Below are 21969 nucleotides of genomic sequence, written 5' to 3'. Positions count from 1 at the left end.
ATGGTAGCGTAACTGCGAGGTATGGTGACAGAGGGTAGTTACACTTTAAGATGTTGAAACACTATATTATACACCTGAAACTGATGTAACATTGTGTGTCGACTGTCCTCAAAAAAAAAAAAATTAATGAAAAAAATGGCCTTCAAATCCAATTCATGAATCAAACAGGAATAAAAATCCCAATTTAATGTCCAAAGCCTCATTTAAACTTTCCATCAACCCCGTAAGAATAATTTCCCAATCGTCCACTAAAGAAACTAAGGGTCAGAGAGGTCAGGCAACTGCCTAAGGTTTGGGGGCTGACAAATGGTAAAGTCAAGACTTGAACCCAAGTCCTCGAAATCAAGCTCCATGACCCAGGTTTTATTACTTCGCAGTTACAACTCTACTATGGACAGCTATTCTGCTAGAGGCAGAAATAGACCAAAAAACTCTTCCCCTGTTTTTACATGTTAAGGAGCTCTGGGATTAAAAAAAAAAAAAAAAAAGAAAGAAAGAAAAAAAAGCTTGAACTTTCAAACTAAAAAAGATTCACATTCAAAGCAGAATTTCTGCTCCCTGACTTCCACCTTGCTCTATGTCCTTAAGTGAAATCAAAAGCTCTGGGCCCCAGCACTAAGCAGACATCTGCTGGGTATGCGGGAAGCAGTCCTGAGAAAGGGCAGCAGTGAGCTGCCGCTATCAGGCCAATTCAACAGAATTCCAGTGGCTGGGCTCATGATCAAACAAACCGCGGGTAACCCTAGAATGAGCTTCTCAACAGCCCCTCTGGCACAACTGTTAGCTGACACGATGTCATGTGCCCTGCACTCGCAGGTGCTCAAAACAGACATTTGCTAGCACCTCCTGTCCTTAATCAGGCACAGTGTACGGGCCTAGCAGGTGTAGGTGCTGAGTCAGACTTGCCTTGAGCTCTCAAAGAGCTCACAGGCTCACCGGGGACACGCTCAAATACCTAAGACAGAAGGAAAAGTGTGCAAAGCACACGTACACGCACTGTCGTTCTGAGGGTCTGGAACAGCTCTGCAGATGATGACTTCTGAACCGAGCCTGAACACCCAAGAGGATTTCCATGAGTGAGGAGGAAGAAAATAGGCCCAAGGAACACGATGTGCTAAGGGCAGTAAGGAGGAGTTCAGGGTGTTCTCAGGGAAAATGACTAATCTGGTGAGGCCAGTGGCAGAACACATGGAGGGATGCGGTGGGCGACGAGGCTGGAAAGGAATGTTGCGGCCAAGACATGAAGGACCTTGTGTGCCAGGCTAAATCACTTGGATCTTGAGGCTCATGGGTACTACATTTTGGGAAATGATTCAAGAGATAGTTAAATGGTAGAGCTACCCCTTTAAGAACTGGATCCCCTTCCATGGTCGGTTTCTAAGCACAGCGAGCGTGGGGGTGTCTAACGGACAGAGTCCTCCTCCAAAGGGACCCCTTCTCCATGGCCCCATCCACAGAGAAGTCAGAGGAGGAGGTGGCTCTCAGAGGTGCCCCAACCTCCACTGACCTCCTCCTCTAATCTGGAACTCCCGTTCAGGAAAGACCCAGAGAAGAAACCAAGTCTCATGCTCCAAGCAGGATTTCCACTCTGCCTTCAGCGAAATGCCAGCACTACCCAACTTGGTGAATCAGAACACAGGCTGCACACAGGCTCCAGCCTCTTTCCTGTTACCAAGCGGGAGCCAGAGGCCTATCCAGCACACGCTGCATGTGCCCAAAGCTCCCTATCACAGCGCTCCCGTCCAGGCCTGGCCCCATGTGACTGGGCCTTCCAACTAGTCATGAGCCTGTGCTGACGTCACCAGTTAGGTCCTATGGAATCTTTCCCTTAAAGGAGGCTTTGTGGCAGGTCCCATTTGTTAAAGGCACAGGCAAGATGTTTTTCCCTTCCTGCCCTTAAAGGAGCTCCCAGTCTGGAAGGAGAGACAAGACGTAAAGTAGGAGATGGTGCATAATCACAGAAGAGCACAGATAACCGTATACACGCTCACAATGCTGTGACTTCCTGTGATTATGTATACCCATTAGACAGATGAGGGGCCTCAGGCTCAAGCAGACTCAGTGACCTGACAGATGACACATCCAGCCACGTCATGGCCAAGATCTGAAGGAAGATCCCATGCTCACAAGCACCACAGAGTTATACTCCCTCGCCCCACAGCCCACTGTGGCGTGAATTAGCAGAAGAGAGAACAGAGAGATCCTTTCTAGTGTGGGGCAGTGTGGGTGCTGGAGAGTGGACGGTGATCAGAGGTCACCTCAATCGGGAGGTGGTCCCTGTGCAGAAGTACACAGAAGGAACAGAAGTTCTCTGGATGAAGATGGGAGAGGTCACCTCAGGCTAAGGGAACAGCATGAGCTAAAGCACGAAGCTGAGAAAAAGCAGGGTAGGTCTGGAAAACGGCAGGGGACGTGGCTGTCTTAGGGATGAAAGCCAAAGCCTCAAGGAAGCTCAGAGTGGACAGGCGCTGCTGTCTGGCCACGATGAGCTGGGTACCCGGCCGGGAGTTTTTACTCCTCAATGGCAGAATCAGTACATTTACAGTCAGGGACATACAGCGGAATACACTAGGAAAATAATAAATGTTTCAAAACAAAACTGTGGCATGGTTCCAGCCCCACTTGGGATGCTAAGACAACGCACTAACCTTCCAGGATCTGGGCCAGGGTCAGGAATAATGGACCTTTAGTCCTTTCTGATTGATGAGGAGGGAACACTGGACCTTTTAAAGGTAAGAACTTCCATACCTCTTTGGTAGATTCCGACCTTCCTGAGAAGAGTCCCTACAGCTCATTAAGTGAATTCCAGGCCCTGGCTGGAGCCCGAGGACCCAGCCTGGTAAACAGAGCATGGAGAACAGGACCACAGTCCTAGAATCAAAAAACGTACACTTGATTCTTGGATTCTCCACAAATTAACTATGGAACCCTGAGCAAGTCACTTTCTTTTAATGAAGTTAAATTTCTTCATTTGTGAAATGAAAACAATCATACTTATATAGCTAGGTTCTTGTGAGAATTAACAATTAATGTGTGAGATTAAATATAAGGATATGTGTTTCTACATGTAGCCTGACATGTTGAGAACAGGTACTCCCCCTAAAACCACCGTGATGACAGGGGTGGTATAATAACAGCACAATCCTCCTGGTGAAGTATCTAAATCTGGAGTTGTCAACGATTTTCCCCCTGTTGAAAATTGATCTGTATTCCCCAGGCAAGTCATTACATCTTTTTGTGCCAAATTGTTTTCATCTTTTAAATGACCCAGTAATCCCACTTTGGGCAATATACATAAGGGAATAATCCAAAAGGAAAAAAGAAGGCAATTTGTTCAGAGATGTTATTCATAGTGCTATTTCTAGCTCTTTACATATCCCTCTATTATAGCACTTATCTCACTGTGCTGTAATTATCCACTCCCCTTCCATACGCCTCCAAATTATCTTTGAATCAATCCCCAGCACCTAGCACAATGCCTGGCATACAGTAAGAACTCAATAAATGTTTGTTGACTAAATGAATGGGTAATATGAAAGGAATTTTAAAAGAAACTCAAATGAGCAAAAACAAAACACTGTTTTCAAGAGATCATGTTCAAGAGTTTTTATAAAAAAAAAAAAATGATAATACAGACTGCAAACCATTTGAAGAAATGTGTAAAGAAGCGCCAGGAGTGAATTTCAGAGGTTATTCAGATTATGATCTCTGAGCATCTCCAGGCTCAGGCCCAGTGAGGTATAAGAATGCCATGAGACACCCAGGGGCATGAGGTCCCATGTGAGGCCACTTTGGCCTGATGGTCAGAGAGCACAAGGCTCGGCCAGGAATCTTAGATTCCCAGCCTGATTCAAACACAACCTCACATTGACAAAACCGTCTAACTTCTTTTTTTTTTTTTAAGATTGTATTTATTATTTGTTTTGAGAGAGAGAGAACACATATGCAGGGGTGAGAGGGGAGAGGAAGAGGAGTAGGAAAAGGGAGAGAGAATGTGAAGCCGACTCCACACTAAGCGTGGAGCCCAACATGGGGCTCGATCCCACAACTACGACATCATGACCTGAGCCAAAACCAAACGTTGGACACCAACCAACTGAGCCACCCAGGTGCCCCTAAATCATCTAACTTCTACGAGGCCAGTTCCTCCATGCCACTGAAAAACAGAGGACTTACAGGTAAGTCCAGCCCATTAAAAGGAATTACAAAGGGAGAGGCCAGGGCCAGCAAGTGTGAAATCAAGTATCAATGAAAGAGGAGGTCTAGGAGGTGCCCTTGGACCAGGGTCCTCAAGCCAAGGTGGGGCCTTGAAACCCCAGCTCTACTGAGCTCCCCCTGAGACTTCCAGACCCATCTTATAGGGTGGTTGAAGGCTCTTCACCAAGGAATCTATAGGACGCAGGAATCCCTGCAAGAGCAGAAGACACATCAAGGAAAAACAATATGTTAAATATGGCCCACAAAGTCAACATCACTCTGAATGTTCCGTAGGCTTGGTGGGAAAGAATGCTTAATACAAATACCCAGGGAGAGCAAAGGAAGCGGCATGTTCTGTAGGGCTTATTTTGGGGCCTTCCAACAACTCTCAGCCAAGAAGTCAGAGGCAGGAAGCCACTGCCCTCTGTTCCCTGGCCAGAAGTTCAAGGTTAGAAACCAAAGCGGGGAGCACACAGACTCCTTAGTCTGAATCGGCTGCAAGTCTGTGCACCCATCACTGCATTTTCACCTCCATCAGGGTCTCCCAGATTCCTGCCCATTGACCCTGACACTCCTCTGAAGGACACTGCACTTGATATCCTGTAGACCATCCCTCTAAAACATGTCGCGAACCAAGTTGCTCCTCTCTGGCCCGACTTCTACCGCCCTAATCAACGTTACCACCACCTCTCATCTGATTCCAGCAAGCATCTCCTCCTAACTTCCTTGCTTCTACCCTTCCCCCACTTCTTGCAATCCATTCCCCCAACAGCAGGCAGAATGCTGCTTGTCAACTACTCAGATGCTTCCCATCACCCCTAAACTCAGTCATGCCCCTTCTCTAGCTTACTTACGCCCAACAGCCCTTACCCTGCCCTCCTTGGGTGATTCTCCCTCTGAGGCCCATTAGGTCCTAGCACTCTGGGCTCCTTCTGTTCCTCAAGCACGGACTCATTCCCACTCCACGGCCTGGGCATTAACAGTGCCCTCTGCATGCTTCTCCCCTCTGACTTGTGCATGGCTGGCTCCTTATCATTCATATCGCAGCTTCGACATCACCTCCCAGATCCCTTCCTACATACACTCACTGCCTGAGCGCCCTGTGTGAATCCTCCTAAGTGTTACTTATCATTCCCTCCTATTTACATGTTCATTTATTATTTGCCTCCTCCACACACCCCTACTGGAATGTAAGCTCCAAAGAATCATTGTTCTGTGTGTCTTTTTCTTCACTCCAAACCCCGTGCTGGCTCAGTGCCCAGAACAGTATGAAGCACATAAGTGGGAATCCAATAAACATTTAATAAAATTAGATGAATACATGCCACCAATGAGAGAAACCGTACAGATCACTAAGCTAACTCTGGGCCTTGGAGTCAGATGTGGATCCCTAATGCTTGCAACTTAGGGGCTGTAGGAGTTTAGGCAAGTTTTCCCATTTCTCTAGACCTGACTTTTCTCAGGTAAAATGGGGATAACAGCACCTGTGGAGCGCTGGAAGGACAGAAGGAGATCGATCATGCAGAACGCCTCATGTGGGCTCGGCACAGACGGAATATTCCCTGTTGTGGACAACCAGCCCATCCTCCAGTGGGGAAAAACTGAGGCTCAGAAAGAAGCATCATCACCAAGGTAAACACTGAGTTAGCAACAGAGCCAGGTCAGAAAATCACATGTGCAGTCTCTGCACTGCTCTGCAGCCCAGCTCTTCCCCAGACACAGTAACAACACAAAGACCTGATAGCATGTCATTGATTTATATATTCTGTCTTGTTCCAGAAGGGATCTGAAGTACCGAACAAAGACGCACACCATTTGTGATTTTTTTCCAGTGGGAAAACTGGGGAGAGAGACCAAAAAATGAGGTGAAGGAAAGGGACAAGGATTACAAACAAGAAGAGCCAAACATCTCCTCCCATTGGCCAGAGGAAGGCTTCACATGTGGCTCGAAGATGGAGGGAAAAACCCATGCGCGGGCCTTTGGAACACTGGGTTACTGAAATGTCACAGCAAGGTGTGAGGAGGTATTCAGTTAAGAATCACCCTAGTTTGTCACACTCTTGCCAACTAAAATCAAATATCTGCTCACCCCAGATCGCATGCACTCTGACGTCACACTACCTGGGTTCAAATCCCAGCTCCACGACTGACTTCGTGACTCTGGGCCACTTAACCCCTCAAAGTCTCAGGTTCTTCCTCTCCAAAACGGACGTAAACAATAGTACTTAAGCGGATCGACAAACTGTGGTGTGTATGTATGTGATGCGGGCCCACGCCACGACAGGGATGAAGCTTGCAGACATTACGCAAAGTCGGATGGGGCAGTCACCAGATACAGTACGATTCCGCTGAGAGGACTCACTCACGGACACAGTCAAGGGCTCGGGGAAGGGGAATGGGGAGTTAGTGTTTAACGGCTACAGAGTTTCAGTTTTGCAGAATGAAAGGAGCTCTGGAGATGGGTTGCAGGATAAGTGACTGCGTTCAGCACTACTGAGCTGTACGCTTAAAAATGTGTAGATGGTAAACGTTATGTGTATTTTACCAAAATTTAAAATAAAGTTAAAAAAAATAGCACCTACTGACAGGTAGCGGAAGTAGTGACTCAGTGATTTAGGTCAAGTGCTTAGCCCAGTGCCTGGCACCCAGAAAGCACTCAATTCCTGTCAGTTCTCCTTCTTCACAGTACCAGCATGCACACTCTGACCTCTGAGTGTCCCTGTCTGTCACCACCACAGCTGGGAAACATCCCAAGCCTTCCTGCTTCAAATCCTCCCATCCGGTGAGCAGGGCTTACGAGTAGTCCAACCGGAGTCACGCAGCAGGAGGCACGCTGGGTGCGGGTGATCCCGGGCAAGAACCTGCTTCCCTGATGCTTCAGAGCAGTGGAGAGAGCTGGTGGCCCTCCCTAAGCCCTGCACAGACAGAAGTCTCGGAGGACTTTCCTGCACTATTCTGATCTGTCGCCTAACGCCACTGGCATGAAAGTGCTTCCCCAAGCCACATCTCCACTGCCTTCCCTGAACTGGAGGAAAGGGCCCCAGGTTCATCAGAAACCAAACTGACTACAAAGAACTACTCATGGTCATGTAATATCTGGTAGACTGTAAGAAAGGGTGCTGCTGCCCTCTCAGTCGCTCTCGAAAGTTGCCATGGTATCAAGAAGGCAAAGAAGTATGCGTGTGTTTATTAGTGTGTATCTGTGTGTGTGTCTGTGTGTGTGTCTACGTGTGTCTCTGTGTCTGTGTATGTGTGGCTGTGTGTGTCTGTACGTGTGTCTGTGTATGTCTGGGTGTGTTTGTGTGTATGTGTTTCTGTGTGTGTGTCTGTGTCTGTGTGTGTGCCTGTGTATAAAATCCATTCAGAGTCGGGTTCACCTTTCAATGGGAATTACACTCCAGAATTCTGGCAGCTTTAAGAACAGTGGTAGAAGCTAAGATGGAAAGCCCTGCTCAGTCTCTTTCAAGGCCCGTGCATAATTTCCACCGCCTGGGAGAAACCGAAATAAGGGCCTCCACTACTCGGTTCTGCAGCTTGGACAAGCTCTCATCCCCTTTCAGGAAACAAAAAGATACAGACAGCAAAGCAGATCAGAAGACAGCAACCAACTCACAGTCAAACAACATCCGCATGACCGGAAGCAGAACAAAGGTAGGTAGAAACCGAAAAAGGAAAAATTTTACAAATAACAAATCCAGGCATCTGAGCCCATGAACATGATAGAAAGAGGTCTGAACTGGGAGAACTAGGTGTTAGCTCTCAGTCTCGCTAGGTGCTAGCTCTCAGATCAGTAAATGCGGGCAGCTCTGACACCCAGAGACCCAAATTCCTCATCTGCAAAATGGGCATGTTCTTCTCCACCTCTGCCTGGGGGCAGCCGAAGCATAGTGGAAGGAGGAACAATCGAGAGCCAAAAGACCTGGGTTCTAACCCCAACTAACCAGCCTTGTATCTACAGAGTGAGTCAGCTGTGCCCCCTGGGCCTCCACTGCCCACCATCCTGCTGCAAACCCAGGCAGACCAACCCAATCATCTCGAAGGCTCCTTCCAGCTCTAACAGTCCATCAACCCTCACAAGGTCCTGCACGCCGGCTATGTATTCCAGACTGCGGGTGCCATGCAAATGCTGCATATACAGCAATCTTTTTTATGCTCTTAAGGCCAACCGTAACTCTGCTTTTCAAGCTAAAACTATCCTTCCCCAAGTGTCCACAAACGTCCTTCTGGCTTCTGGCTTCTGGCTCTAGCCCTAGCAATCAGACAGACGACAACACTCCCAAATTACCTTTCTACCCAACTCTGGCTAGGCCTCAGGTGGGAGAAAATACCTGTCTCATTTTTTTTTTTTTTTTTTTGCATACAAATAGAATTTTCCCTCAGGCAGAATCCGTCTCTAAATCCCACTGTGAGAAGAGCTCCCCTGGGAAAGTAGCTGTCCACACCCCACATTAAAGTGGCCAGCGCTCCCAGCAACATGTCCCATCGCCATGCAAGCCTTCAGGGCTGCAAGCCCCAGGTCTGCAAGCAGAAACGCCATTCGCTCTATCAATAACGATGTACTCACGCGAGTCAGGCCCCACAGGCAGCTGGCCCTCCGCTGGCCCTCACTCCCTCTCACACACCCTGAGTCTCACTGCAAAGAGGTGGTCCCAAGGCCCGAGGGGAACAGCACTGACACATTCTCTCCTCAGCTTCCAGAACAAGGGGCAAAGGAACGGAGGGGACGGGGGCGGGGGGGGGGGGTGGATGAGGGCGACTTTGTTTCTGGAAACAAGAATTCAAATCCTGCTTCTTCTAAACCCTGAGTCACCTCCTTCTCTTCCAATAGATCAGTGTGGTGGGTAAACATTTCCATATATGGAGAAGCAGGCTAGAGGATGTCAGAAAAATCACCCTTCTCTCCTCTGGCACTTAAAGAACATGCCCCCACTTATGACACAATTCCTTACTCGGAGTAAATGATTAACCCCAAAAGAAGCAGAGTCTCCACTGCTCCACAGGCTGTCCTGCTACAGGAAAAAGGCTCCCCAGCCCAAACAAGGAAGTGACGGGTCTGAAAGGCTTTAAGCTCACCTGAGGAATGGGGCCATCTAGAATACAACGACATTTATGGAGTCAATCTATTAATTCAGAGGAGGGGGGTGGTATCTGGGGGAGATGCACCTTAAGGGGTCACCAAGAAGCCAGTCCACAGTTCTTCTGATGGCAGATGAGCCCTAAAACAATCCCCACCCTCGGCCCCAATTCCCTGACTCCCTTGGGTGAAGAATCCTCCTGGGAACTTAGTTTTACATGAGTTATTCATAGGACAGACACCAGGCAGGAAAACGCAGAATAAAACCAGACTTTCAGGAGAACGCTGCTGGCGGGGGGAGGGGGAGTAGTTTGAATGCCCAATTTAATTTGTAAGATGACTTCTGATCAGAAGGTCCCGAGAAGTGTTTGATAACTGGTATGATAAACTGGACCAGTAAAGTCAGTCAGGAATGGACCTCGTCTAAAATGACTCCGGATGGAATTAGCAGAAGACAAAGGGGAGAGATGGGATGCTGGGGAAAATGGCGGTGTAGGGCAGGAGGGGTCAGCCCGGAAGCCACACCTCGGCTTCCCAGCGGTTCTATTTTTTATAGTGATCTTGTTCTACTGTTGGCTGCAAAGGCTTTCTCTAGGTCATGTGAGCCATTTTTCAGAATCCCTGCCCACCTCCTGGTCTGCACCATGAGGCTGCTAGTTCTCATCCCCAGGGAATCTTCCACCAGTAAACAGCACCGCTCAGGGAGCCACGGCACCCAAGCCCTAAGCCCAGGTCTGCCACCCCTTAAGATTTTGGAAAAATCAGTTCTCCTCTTGCAGCTCATATTCTATCATCTACAACCTGGGTAGATAACCCGAAACTGTCCAACTACGTGCTCGAAAAGCAGCTTCTACTTGGTCCATCCAAACAGTCATGAGACATTTATCCTGATTACTTGCTTTATATTTTTGCAAGCATGCCATAAATACCCACAAAGCAGCAGGCATTTCTTATTTGTGGCATGTTTAAGAAACGCACACAAATGTGAGGAGCCATTAAATGAGGTAGGGCACCAGGGTCAGAGAAACTTCCACCACATGCCAGAACCAGAACTCAGGACAGAGCTCCTGCCATTGCAGTACTCCCAAGTGAGCCCAGGGGCAGGTCTGAAGAGGGTAAAGGGATGGTCCTCTTTCGTAACTGAGAAGACGCCACGTGGAGCCATGTGACTTGGTAGTTCCGTAGAAAGACTATCATCCTGTCAGGAGCTCGGAGTCCCTTCCAATACTCCAACAGGAACATACCAGCAGAGGGCAAAGACATTCCATGGAGAACAGCTGCCCACGGATGGCCTGGAAACTCTGAAAACCAAGGGGTAAGCAGACTACAGGGACAGGTGTGAAAAACCAACTACCCTCCATTTTGCAAAATTGCATTTGGAGATCAGTTTCCATATCCAAAACAGGGCCCTGCATTCCCTGATGTATGTGTGCCTCTCTTCCCCTTGACCACTGAAAGCCACTGGCTCTGGGATCTTGACAGGAGAGAGGACCATAAATGCCACTAAGCCTGACATGCCCCCTGGTCATAAATCCCCCACGGTGGCCCTGAGGTCTCCAGTGAGGTGGTGATCATTATCTCCTGCAACTGCAAATTCCATCTTTCCAACAGAAAGTTCTCCCTTATATGGACACAAAATCTGGCTCCGGGCTTTCCCCCTCCTGTTCCTCCTCCCGCCCTTTCCAACCATACAAACAACCTGTGTCTGTTCCACTGCCTTGGAATTTTTGTAGGTGAATATGGAGACAGAAATGAAGCGCCCCAAGAGCTCAACCCCGGGGCACTCTAGCCGTTTTCCGGCCATACAGCACTGCTAACTCCCAAAGCATCTGTTGCCAACTTGAAATCCATCCTTTTTGGGTTTCCCCAGGAAGTGTTACTGCGAAGCAGCCCTTCCCGACCTGCAATTCTGCACGTGGACCGCCGGCCTTGCAGACTCACAAACGCACCCTATTTCTCAGTTGCTGAGAAATGGGGAGAGAGAGACCTTGGAGACCCGTTCTTCGGCCCACCTCTACCCTCCTCCCCCATGGCGCATTCCCACCCTTTGTGGACGAAGCTCAAGGATCCAGATCCCATTCCCAGCTCCCCGTTCCTGCTCCCCTATCCTGCCAGGCCTAAAACTGTCTCCAGGAGACAAGGCTGTTTCGAGGAACATTAAGAGAGAGCTCTGCAGGAAAAGGGGGCCTTCCAGCTCAAGTGCTCTCAGATCACAGAGCAGCCTGCAGGCCAGACGGTGGGGCCGACTTGCTGCTCACAGGGCTGCGAGATTGTGATCCCCGACCACTCCAGCACCATTCTGGACCTCATGGTCTTTACCAAACAGGGGACCAAAATGTTCTGCTCTGCCGTGGTTCTGATGGCACTATTTGGATTAGAGGTAGATGCAGCCGGATGCCTCCCGTAAGCAGCTTACAAAGGCCTTCCCAGACAGTCTCATCTAATCCCTACTGGCAGCTCCACTGCGAGCCTTATGCCCAAGTTCGTGGCAGCAAAGAGGAGGCTCAGAGAGCCTAAGTATATTCCCAAGGTCACACCCACAGTAAGTAAGAAAAGGAACACTGGTTTGGAAGTTAGACTACTTGAGATTCCAGTTCCAACGCCGCCACATGCTAATAACTGTGTGACCTCTGGCCAACTGTTTAACTTTCCTAAACCTCAGTTTCTACACCTGAAAATTAGAGATTAAAATGGCCCTCCTGCCTCCACGCAGAGCAGTTATGAGGATCAAATGAGATAATGAGAGTTAAAACCCTCTGGAAAACGGAAAGGCGGTCCAAAAGTGTAAGGGATTATTGTGTGATTACTTGTAAATGACTGTGCATTCCATTACAAGTACAAAAAAGCAGTGAGGTCATTCTCAAGACAAAGAAACATGAAGGCTCTGGGAATGAAAGGGAAATGATTTGATGTCCTCCAGGGTTCTGCCTTCTCTACGCTTCTCACTGGCTGGCAGGTGAAACTCGACATCCACTGTCAGATTCCCAGCGCTCCCTTCTCAGCTACAAGTGAATGCCAGCCCAAGGAGAGGTAACAGAGAGGGGTGTACGGAAGACCCCCTGAGAGTCTCAGTTCCGGAAACGTGACCTGTGATGTTCTCCTTGGAGAAGTTGTTAGAAACACAGGCTCCAGTCTCTCTGCAATAAGCCCGTGGGGAAATGAGCGTACAGTAACGAGCTATTTACCAGAGAGCACTAAGGAAGTTCCCAAGCATGAATTAATCAAGGGCACAGGATATTTCAAGTTGCAGATAACAAAAAGACAGAAATCAGCAACCCATTAAACCTCCCAGCACAGCTCTGGGAGGTTCAACCTGGAATTCACACGTCCCAGGCCACAGAGAGAGGTCCATTTGCATACCAGAGGTCAGCTGCAGATCACCTGGGAGCAGAGGGTACCCAAGAAGCTCTGAGAGTGCAGTTCACTGGGCCGGCTTCCTTCAGGCCTCTCCCAACACGCTGGTCATCAGGATTCACTTCAATTTCTGCAAAGATCCAAGTCATCAGTGTCATTTAAGGAGGGGCCAGATCTTCCCCCCAGAAATCCATTCCCAAGGCTGATGAGCACACAGCTCAGTGATGATTGTTTTCTGGTTTGCATTTTATCATCTGCTTCCTTGTGCTTAACATCGGAGAAAGGCACTAAATTAATTTATCACAGCGATATGTGAGCACCTATTAAGAGTGTGTCCCCGAATCCCCAGGGAGGATACAGCAAAGGGCTCTGAGATGCAGACACGACTGCAACATGGGACAAGAGGTGGCCACTAGTTCAGACTTCAGTAGGGTATCCTCAGTGGGAGGCAGAGACTCCCAGCCTAGGGATTAAAAGAGGGTGGGATGGGGCGGTGACAAAGGACATTTCCGGCAAAAGGAAGGATTTGAGCACAGGCAATGAAGAGCCATGTCCAGTGACCAGCTATGTGTATAGGCCACTAGTGGGAGAAGTGGGCGGATGAGTGAAGACAGAAAGGGGTACTCAGACAGGTAAATTGAAGCTGAATAATTATTGTAGCCTAAGGTGATTAGATTGATTCTATTTCTGAAAGCAGAGTGTGTTTTTTAAAAAGCAAAACTCTGATCAGGTTTTTTTTTTTTAATGGTCTCTTTCACTCCTCACTGGCAAAGAAGAAGAAGAAAAACAACTATAATTTAATGAGTGCTTACTCTGTGCTGAGCACTGTACGAGGCAGGCTGCATATATCATCCCATTTAATCCCATCAACCGCCCTGTGACCTAGGCAGTCTTACCCATTATACAGATGAGGAAATAAAGGCTGAAAGGAAAAGTACAGTATGCAAGTCCCAGAGACAGTAAGTGGAAGAGGCCAGCATTAACTTAATTCCCAAGGCAAACTCAATCCCTTGCAATTCTAGAATGCACTCTCCAATTTCTAACTTCTTTCCTATTGTCCAGTCTCGCCCTATACCATTTCTACGAGATGAAATCATCCACACATAACTATCAGAGATAACAATCATATATATCACAAGCATAACTCTCTACAAAAATAGTCGACCGTATTCCTTATTTGCTTCTGTCTCCCCAGAAAGCCCTTGGAGTCAGGAACCTTGCCTGTGTTCTCAGCGCTGTGCATACAATGAACACTCAAGAGTCACATGCATTCAGTCAGACAGTGTCTTTGAAGGTTGGGCCAGGGGAGTAACACAATACTGGCTGTCATTTCCACTCTATCCTTCACAGAATGGAACTAATCTCAGTGAGGTTCACAAGGTCTGAAGAGGAGACACAGCCAAGTTGAAGGACACAGGTCAAGGATCACGTGCATGGGGAGGCCTGAGGCTTCTGCAGCACTCTGAGGCTGCATGACTCTGAACCTGCAGCCAGGTGCCCGAAGGCCTCAGGAGGAGGTAGACAGAATGCACATTTCCTTGAAAAAGGGAAAAAAAAAACCCAGGACCCCTTACAAGTGTGACCGGTGCTAAGCCACTCTGTCTCTCAGCTTTGGTGAACAGACACACTGGGCTAGCACAGTGGTTTTCAAACATTTTGTTTCCCAGCAGCAGAGACTTTCCTTTAAACAAAACGCTTTGCAGATGCTTACTTGTAAAGTAGGTAACACCAGAGCTGCTCAGGCTGGGCTCCAGAGCTCCCCTTCCCCCAGCTCTTCCCCCCACTTGCCACCTCCCCCACCCAGCACCCCAACCCCAACTCCACTCCTACAGTTCCGCAATACTGTGTTACTCAGGAAAGCACAGCTTGAAAACAGCAGCCTTCTGAGCTCTTCGTAGTACCTCCCAGTTCTGACGGTAGTAACCTCCAAGGTGAGCTATATCTCCTTAACTAAGCAGCTCTGTGTTTACATCAGCAAGACAGCGAATATACGATGTCGTACTAAGCCTCAGTTTTCCCATCTGTAAAATGGGAAATAACATTGTTATCTACCGAATAGGGCTCTCATTAGAACTACCTAATGTGCATAAGTTGTTTAGTAAAATGTGACGATAAATACTGTGTTATGATCGCCTCATCTATAAATTGATCTAAGTTCACAGATGTAAAAGAGGTAGTGCTGTGTCCAAAGCAAAGAAGACACTCAGGAAGTGACCAGGGCTCAATGCTCTCATGGGCATTTTCAACCTGAACAAACAATATGACAGCAATAAAGAGCTAGAGGGAGGAAAACATTTGTGTTCCAAATTCCCCACAGCTCATCTGTGAAAAACCTTACAGCTTGTTTCAGGAACCTTTGAAACCCAAGGCCATTTTAGGCTTCCAAGAAAGTCAACCAAGACAGTCAAGGGTGAAGAAAGCAAGCTTGAGAAAACCACTGACCCAGGTCATTGGCACAGAAGGAAGTGTCAGACTGGGCGTCCCAGCTTCTGCCTTCGAAACCAACCAGCCAAGTGGCTTCAAAAATCTCATCTATCTCTGAATCTCAATTTCCTTATCTATAAAATAGCGATGAGAACAATCTTGCTTTCTACCTCTCCTTAATTTGTATAGAACCAAGGAGTTAATGGGTACGAAACTCTTGAAAAGTTCTCACCTCTATACCTATACTATCATTTTTATTATAACCTCAAGTAGAAAGTTGAACCACTGCAAAAAATAAATGTGCCTAAAACTTGGAAATCAACTCATCTTAAGGCCCCTGCTCCAACTGCGCGATCCCCAAGTTTTGCCCCAGGCTCCCTGCCCATCCTGAAGGCGCTGCCAGCTTAACCTCCATGTCATCCTGGCCTTCCCAGCTAACCCAACCAGTAATCTGAACTGCACAAAAAATAAGGCCAACATTCAGGATCTCCAGGATGGGCCCCCAATCCATCTCTCTAGCCACATCTCCCATTATACTGCTACATGAATCCCTGGTTCCAGGAAAGAATGTACCCCCAATTCCTCCCAACCCTAAGATTTGGCCATATCTCCGTACTAGTGCTATGCCTCCAAATCCGATTGCAAAATCTCTTTACTATGCAATGGGGAAGTGGATCCCCAAGTCTTCACACCCCATCCTTTCTCTACAGATGGTCCCACGCATTTCCAGTCCATAAACATCCACATCAGAAGAAGAGATACTTCTGTATTTCTTTGTAGTCAATAAATCTTTTCTCATGCCCCATCTTTTTAAAAGCTCAATGTCAGATATGACCATGACACCTGTTTAACAAATGAGGAAGCTGAGGGTCCGTAATATAGTTAAGGAGCTGAGCCCATAGCCAAGTTCAGAGCCTGTGTCACTACACACTCTCCCCCAGCAGCAGGGTACCATCAAAGCCCTGCTATAAAGGTGCTGGGCTGGCCTGTGGCTAGCTTGCTGTGTGGCGCTGGGTAAATCACTTTCCTTCCCTGGACCATAAAATGAGGGCCCCGGAACCATCCCACACATCCACACCCCGTGTCTCTCCTCCTGAAGGGGTTCAGAATGAAACACTGGAGAGGCGCTCACAAAGCCGCCTCTCACACACGTGTTTGGACAGTCCGCTCCCGAGCTCTCCCTCCCAAGCCCCGAAGCCCACCACGAAAGGAGGACGAAGGACTGACCAGAATGTCAGAGGGCCCCCAGCACCCTACAGGACATCCCCGGGCACACCACGTGACAGCGTCACCACCCGGACCAGCAAGCGGCTCCCTAAGAGCAGCAGCAGTCATGGTCACGGCGCAGGAAACTTGTCAGCAAACTGCGGGTGTGACTGGCGATGTCTAATCAGCTCGAGAGGCCAGAGCATGAATGCGGACTCGCAGTCTGCGCGTCACATGCCTCGCGGCCTGTGGGCACGTGGAAGACTCCCTCTCTCCTTCCAGATGCTTAAGACATCAGCTCCCCTCTGCCGTGTAGGCAATGCGACTACTGCCTGAGCTCCACCCTCTCGTTTGATGTGGAGACAGGATGCGTGGAGCAGGCCGCCGGGTACTCTCCAAAAGTCCAAATGCTGCCTGCCGGGCTCTCCCAGGACCACAGGATCCTGTATCTGGCAGAATTCAGGTACCAACTAGTCCAACTCCTGTAAACGACTTGCACGGGGCATTCATTCATTCAGAAGGCATCACAGATATCTACTTGAGACACCGTGGTACGACGAGGCCAGGTTTCTGCTCACAGACTTTGCACTAATACCTCAAGCGGCTTCCCAATGGCAAGAGAGTAAGTCAAAGTGCTTTATGCAATACCTCAAACTTCTCAGGAACTGGGACTCAAACTTCTATTCTCACCATGAACTGACTCCCTCCCACTGCCACTCAGCACACATCCTTCGCTTTACTCGGACTGAACTCTTAGCTTGCATTGTTCCCGTGGCTCGACCTACTACCCTTCCCAGCCCAAGATCAAATATAGATATCCCAGATAGCCTTCAAGGCCTGCTGGTCATTCCCCACAGGAAGTGGATTGCCCTTTGAAGAAAGGCAGCTATTTGCACAGTGCCTTATACCTTCCAGGACATCCAGCATCTCTGGCCCTGCCCTACTGAATGACAATCGTGCTCTCGCCTCCAGCACTGAGACAACAAAAACACTCCACCACATCCACACAGATCCCTCAGAGCGATGTTACTGCCCCCACCCGAGAACCAGCCACGGTCACCCTACATGAAATCTGCCTCGTTTCTCAGTCTAGTTGGAACCATTTCCCTTTCAATTTGCTCAGCCTGCTGTCCAGCACATCAATGATAACTGTCCTGTATTATTATGTGCCTGGCTTAGTCATTCTCTTCCCAGTGAGGGCTCCCAATGGAAGAATCGATGACTTCCCTGCCCACAGTGCCAAATCTACCATAGTGTCAGGCTCATAGTAAGTGTCTAATAAACATCTGTGAACAAGTTATGTAAACAAGACAACTGTCCAGGGCATCACTCCCAAGAGGACATTAAATTGAACAGGAAGATTACAAATCAACTACTTTCATCAAAACGAAGGAGAACCCGTTATGATGAGCACTGAATAATGTAGAGAACTGTTGAATCACTATACTGTACACCTGAAACTAGTATAACACTGTATGTTAACTATGCTGGAATTAAAAAAAAGAAAGAAAGAAACACAAGTAAGGAGAACACAATTCAGAAACTGAAACGGGGCAAATGGCCTGCATTTTGGGGGTATCAAGGGTATTCATGTTATATATTTTAGGTAAATAAACAAATGTTAAGTAGAACATTAGACCTAATTATATTGCGGAATTATAACTGATGGTACAGGTTCAGCGTCTGTGGATAATAACGCACGGGCACGTCTAAAGGAGCGTCTAGGTGGCGGGTATACGTTCTCCACAGCCTCACCAGAATTCCGTCCCACCTCTGAAGCACCTTCCCGTACTGCAGAAGCAGACTGCTAGAAACTACATTTCCCACACTGCCTGGAAGCTAGCGAATTCGCGTCCAGCAATAAGGCGTACTTGCATGCGACCTACAAGGCGGAAGTGAGGCTAAAGCTTCCTGCCTATTTCTACTGGCAAGCACCCTGGCGAGTCAAAACGCCGCTCCACGTGGCAATCCAGTGTCCTAACACCAGCTACGGAGATGCTGAGAAAAGTCTAGAGACCCCAGCAGTGGCTTCCTAACCCTCTCTTCCTCATCCTCGCACTGTGGCTATAGAATAAATTCAGAAACCCAATAGCTGCTAACATAGCCTCCCGCTCCCACTGCCCCAGGCTTTCTAACAATTTTGTGAGCATCTCTTCCCCCGAAATTAACCCGTTTCCACTTAAAGGATGTGAAGCATCTGCCCTTCACTCTAAGCCTGAAGATGCAGAAGGCCTGGGGGGTGCGGGTTAGGAGGGTGGATAGAGTACATCAGTTCATAGATGATTCATTCCTCTATTTCTTGATCTGCTCAAGTGCGACCCTAGTCCGTCTGTACCTGGGACCTTCTCCCTGGCCTCTGTGGAAGAAAGGAAAACAGCTCACTCTACCACAATGAGCCTAGCAGACCTAAGGACCAGCAAAAGCAGGGCATAAGCTAATCAGAGCTACACAAACTAGTTTCTGGTCAACTTAAACTCTAATTCATATCAAACAAAGAGTGTTTACAGCAGAATTGCTGACTCTTTCCCAAGAATTCTTGGCTTGACCTCTTTGTTTTCCAGAATTGTCACTGAATACTTGAGTACCTCAAAGGCATGCCGGCTACAGACCTAGCCCATCTGCTCTGTGCAGCCCCACAGAGGAGGCCTCCAGAAATGTCTGTTCCTGTCCTTGTTTCCTCATTTGTAAAATAGAGATAGCAAGAGTGCCTTCCTCATCGGTCGGCTTAGCGGATTAGATGAGTCACTATGAGCAAAGCAGCTCGAACAGTGGCTGGCACATGGTGATGCTGGCTAAGTGTCACCCGGTGTGTGAACCGAAGAGCAATAGGAGGACACAGGTATAAGTCCTACTTTACAAATGAGGAAACTGAGACTCGGAGAGATTATATAACTGTCCCAGGTCAGATGGCTAGTAAGCAAGGAGTGGAGGGCAGGACCCAAACCCAGCCCCACGGCCTTCCACCAAGTCTGGAGCTCCTTGCACCTGAGCACCCTGCTTGCTGACAAGCACACTGAATGGAAAAATGTATGTATCTGGAGGAGGAAAATCATCCAGTACATAACAGGGCTGTACCCTGGGAGCTCTCCGGGCATCACAGAATGAGCAGGCCAATGTCATAAGCCCTGCCCTTCAGCACAGTCAGCTCCTGTGGGTAAAATTAGCTCAGCTCTGCTCCAGCGCGGCCTAGAGCCCCGAGGCAAAACCCACCATGGGCACAGCACGACCTCACCTGACCCTCCCAGCAAGGGTCCCTCATGCACCTCATTAGGGCCTGAGATGACTCATTTTGCTCTTTCCTGTCTCTGGCTGCTGAGGTCACCTCTCTACTATCCAGAAAGACAGCTCCAAAGGAGAAGTAAAGATGAAAATGCAAGCCATCATTCTGTATTCCTTTCCCCCAGGGCGATTCACGAGCAAGGATGGGGTGCCTGTCTGCCAAGCCGGCTGTGGACTGGGGGAAGGACGCTCTGCTGAGTTATATAACCAAGCTGAGGACCAACGAAAGACACTAGCCCAGATGGACTCCTAGGACTGGTCTCCTTTACTCTAGTGATGACAGTATTGACCAGGGGAGGGGCCTATTCTATATTGTTGTGCCCTGTAGAACCAGCACATAAAGGATGACCACCAGGGTTTCCTCTGCACCCTCCCAGCCCAATGCCACCAGACTTGAAGACAGAGCTCAAATGCCACCTCTCCTGGGGCCTGCCCTGCTCCCATCCCCACCTAGCCAGAATCACAACTTCTATAATAACTTATCTCTACCCTTTACTTTTGGCATTTACTCATTCAACAAACGTCTCTTGCACACCTACTTTGGACTTGAAGATACAGAATTAAAAGAAATGAGCTTTGTTCTCAAGGAAACACAACCAACTTTAACAAATAGCTGAAAGGGGTGGAAGTGGAGTTATCAGGGGTCAGAGGTCTATTCCAAGCAGAGATGTCAGAGCGAAATCTTGAAAGGCATATGGGAGCTACCGTGATAACCTTGGGGCAAGGAGCAAGGTCTTCACCAGGGAACAGTGCATGTGAATCTCATGGATATTCATGAGATATTCCAATCTCATGGAATGCAGGATCTGTCTCAGAGTTAGTGAGACGATGATGGAAAGAGGCAGGGGCCAAATTACCAAGAGTCTTCTACTTTAGGCAAAGGATTGTGGATTTATCCAGAATGAAAAAATCATCCAAGCATTTTAAAAAGAGAGATATGGCATGAATGGATTTGTATTTTTGGAAGAACAGAGAATGGGATGGAAGAAGGGCAGAATAATTAAGCCTCTATAGGCTAGAGATGCTAAGGGTATGGACTGAGGCCGGACAGCGAAGGTGGAGGAGGGGCGGGTTGGAGTCTACCACGCTTAACTCCGATAAGATCTGAGGATGACAAGACAGAAAGGTGAGGGGATGGGAGCAGCGTCCAGAATGAGTCCCAGTGTCCAGGCTTGGATGACTAAAGAGACAGAGGGGGATATCATTTGTTAAGGTGACAATGCTAAGACGGGTTGAGCCTGAGGTAACTTTAACATTTCCAACAGGAGTATCCAAAAGGCACTTACATAGATGGAGCTGAACCTCAGGAGTAACATACGGAATTAAGCCCTTAGGAGTCGTGAGCACAGAGACAACGAAGACAGAGCTCTGCCATGCCCACATGTAGGAGATGCAAGGAGAACGAGAGCCAGGGAAGCACCCGGGACAAGGGGCCAGAGGGGCAGAGGAAGACTGAAGGCAGCAAGAGGAGTCAACAGTCACAATACCACCAGGGCCCGATCAGAGCAGTGCTGCAAAGAAATGAATTGGCCCCCACAGACGTGCGTAAGAACAGCTTCTGCCATACGGAAATGGGCTAAGAAGCCCAAATAAGGCGAGGCAAGGCAGAGAAGGAAAGACGGACAATGGCACGTTGTCAGAGAAGGACACATGGGTGCGTATCTTACTTCCCCTACTAGACAAAAGGCTTCCAGAGCAGTGCTGCCCAACAGAAATATAATGCAAGCCATAAATGTGATTTGTCATTTGCTAGCCTAAGCCACGTTTTTAGAAAGCAAGAAAAAAAACGGAGAAATTAATTTTAATAATACATTTCATTGAACCCCATATAACCAAAATATTACCATTTCGTAAGTAAGGAACACAAAATTTATTAATAAGATATTTGACATCTTCCTTTCTATAAAGCCTTTGAAATCTGATGAATACTTCATACTAACAGCATATCTCAATCCAAACTGGCCACACTTTACATCCTCAACAGCCACACGTCATTCCGATTTAACTTTGATGAATCAGGGCTCAGCATGGAAGCTGGCACACTGTACATTTTTTGTAAAAACATATGATGAAAGGAATGGATAGGTGATGGACAGAAGGATGAATGCATGCATGGATGGATGGATGGATAGATGGATGGACCGTCATCCGTTGAGAAAATTGGTAAACTCTCAATGGCTTCGTTCCCTCTATCAATGGTACTTTAAATTCCCAGTCTTGAGTCATATTATGACTAGAGCCTTGCTTAATATTAACATAAACCGCATAATTTCCATTCCTTCTAAACTTCTTCTCTTCCTTCAAAAATCACAAATGTTGTCAGTCTAATTTTCTTAGAGCAACACGACTCTGTGAAACACGAATGAGAAGACCTACCACTCACATCTATCTCAAACAGACCGCTTACCTCTCTGAGCCTCCACTTCCCCCACCCT

The 21969-nt window shown here is 48.0% G+C and overlaps 1 protein-coding gene across 23 annotated transcripts in view; it reads right to left on the bottom strand.

Moving 5' to 3' along the window:
- LPP (LIM domain containing preferred translocation partner in lipoma) overlaps positions 1–21969 on the bottom strand; it is a 639448-nt gene that overhangs the window by 579921 nt on the left and 37558 nt on the right. For 20 of the 23 annotated variants that reach the window (XM_045811268.2, XM_087861490.1, XM_087861508.1 and 17 more), the window contains one exon: positions 12632–12755. The exons of 1 other annotated variant lie outside the window; for it this stretch is intronic. The gene's annotated coding sequence lies outside the window, so the exon portion shown is untranslated. 2 more of the 23 variants (XM_087861501.1, XM_087861507.1) reach the window with 2 other exon arrangements.

This window comes from Ursus americanus, chromosome 4 (genome assembly GCF_024610735.1).
Source record: "Ursus americanus isolate L20-20 chromosome 4, mUrsAme1.1.p, whole genome shotgun sequence".
Taxonomy (NCBI): domain Eukaryota; kingdom Metazoa; phylum Chordata; class Mammalia; order Carnivora; family Ursidae; genus Ursus; species Ursus americanus.
The sequence above is the reverse complement of the archived record's forward strand: the minus strand, read 5'-3'. Positions and strand labels throughout refer to the sequence as shown.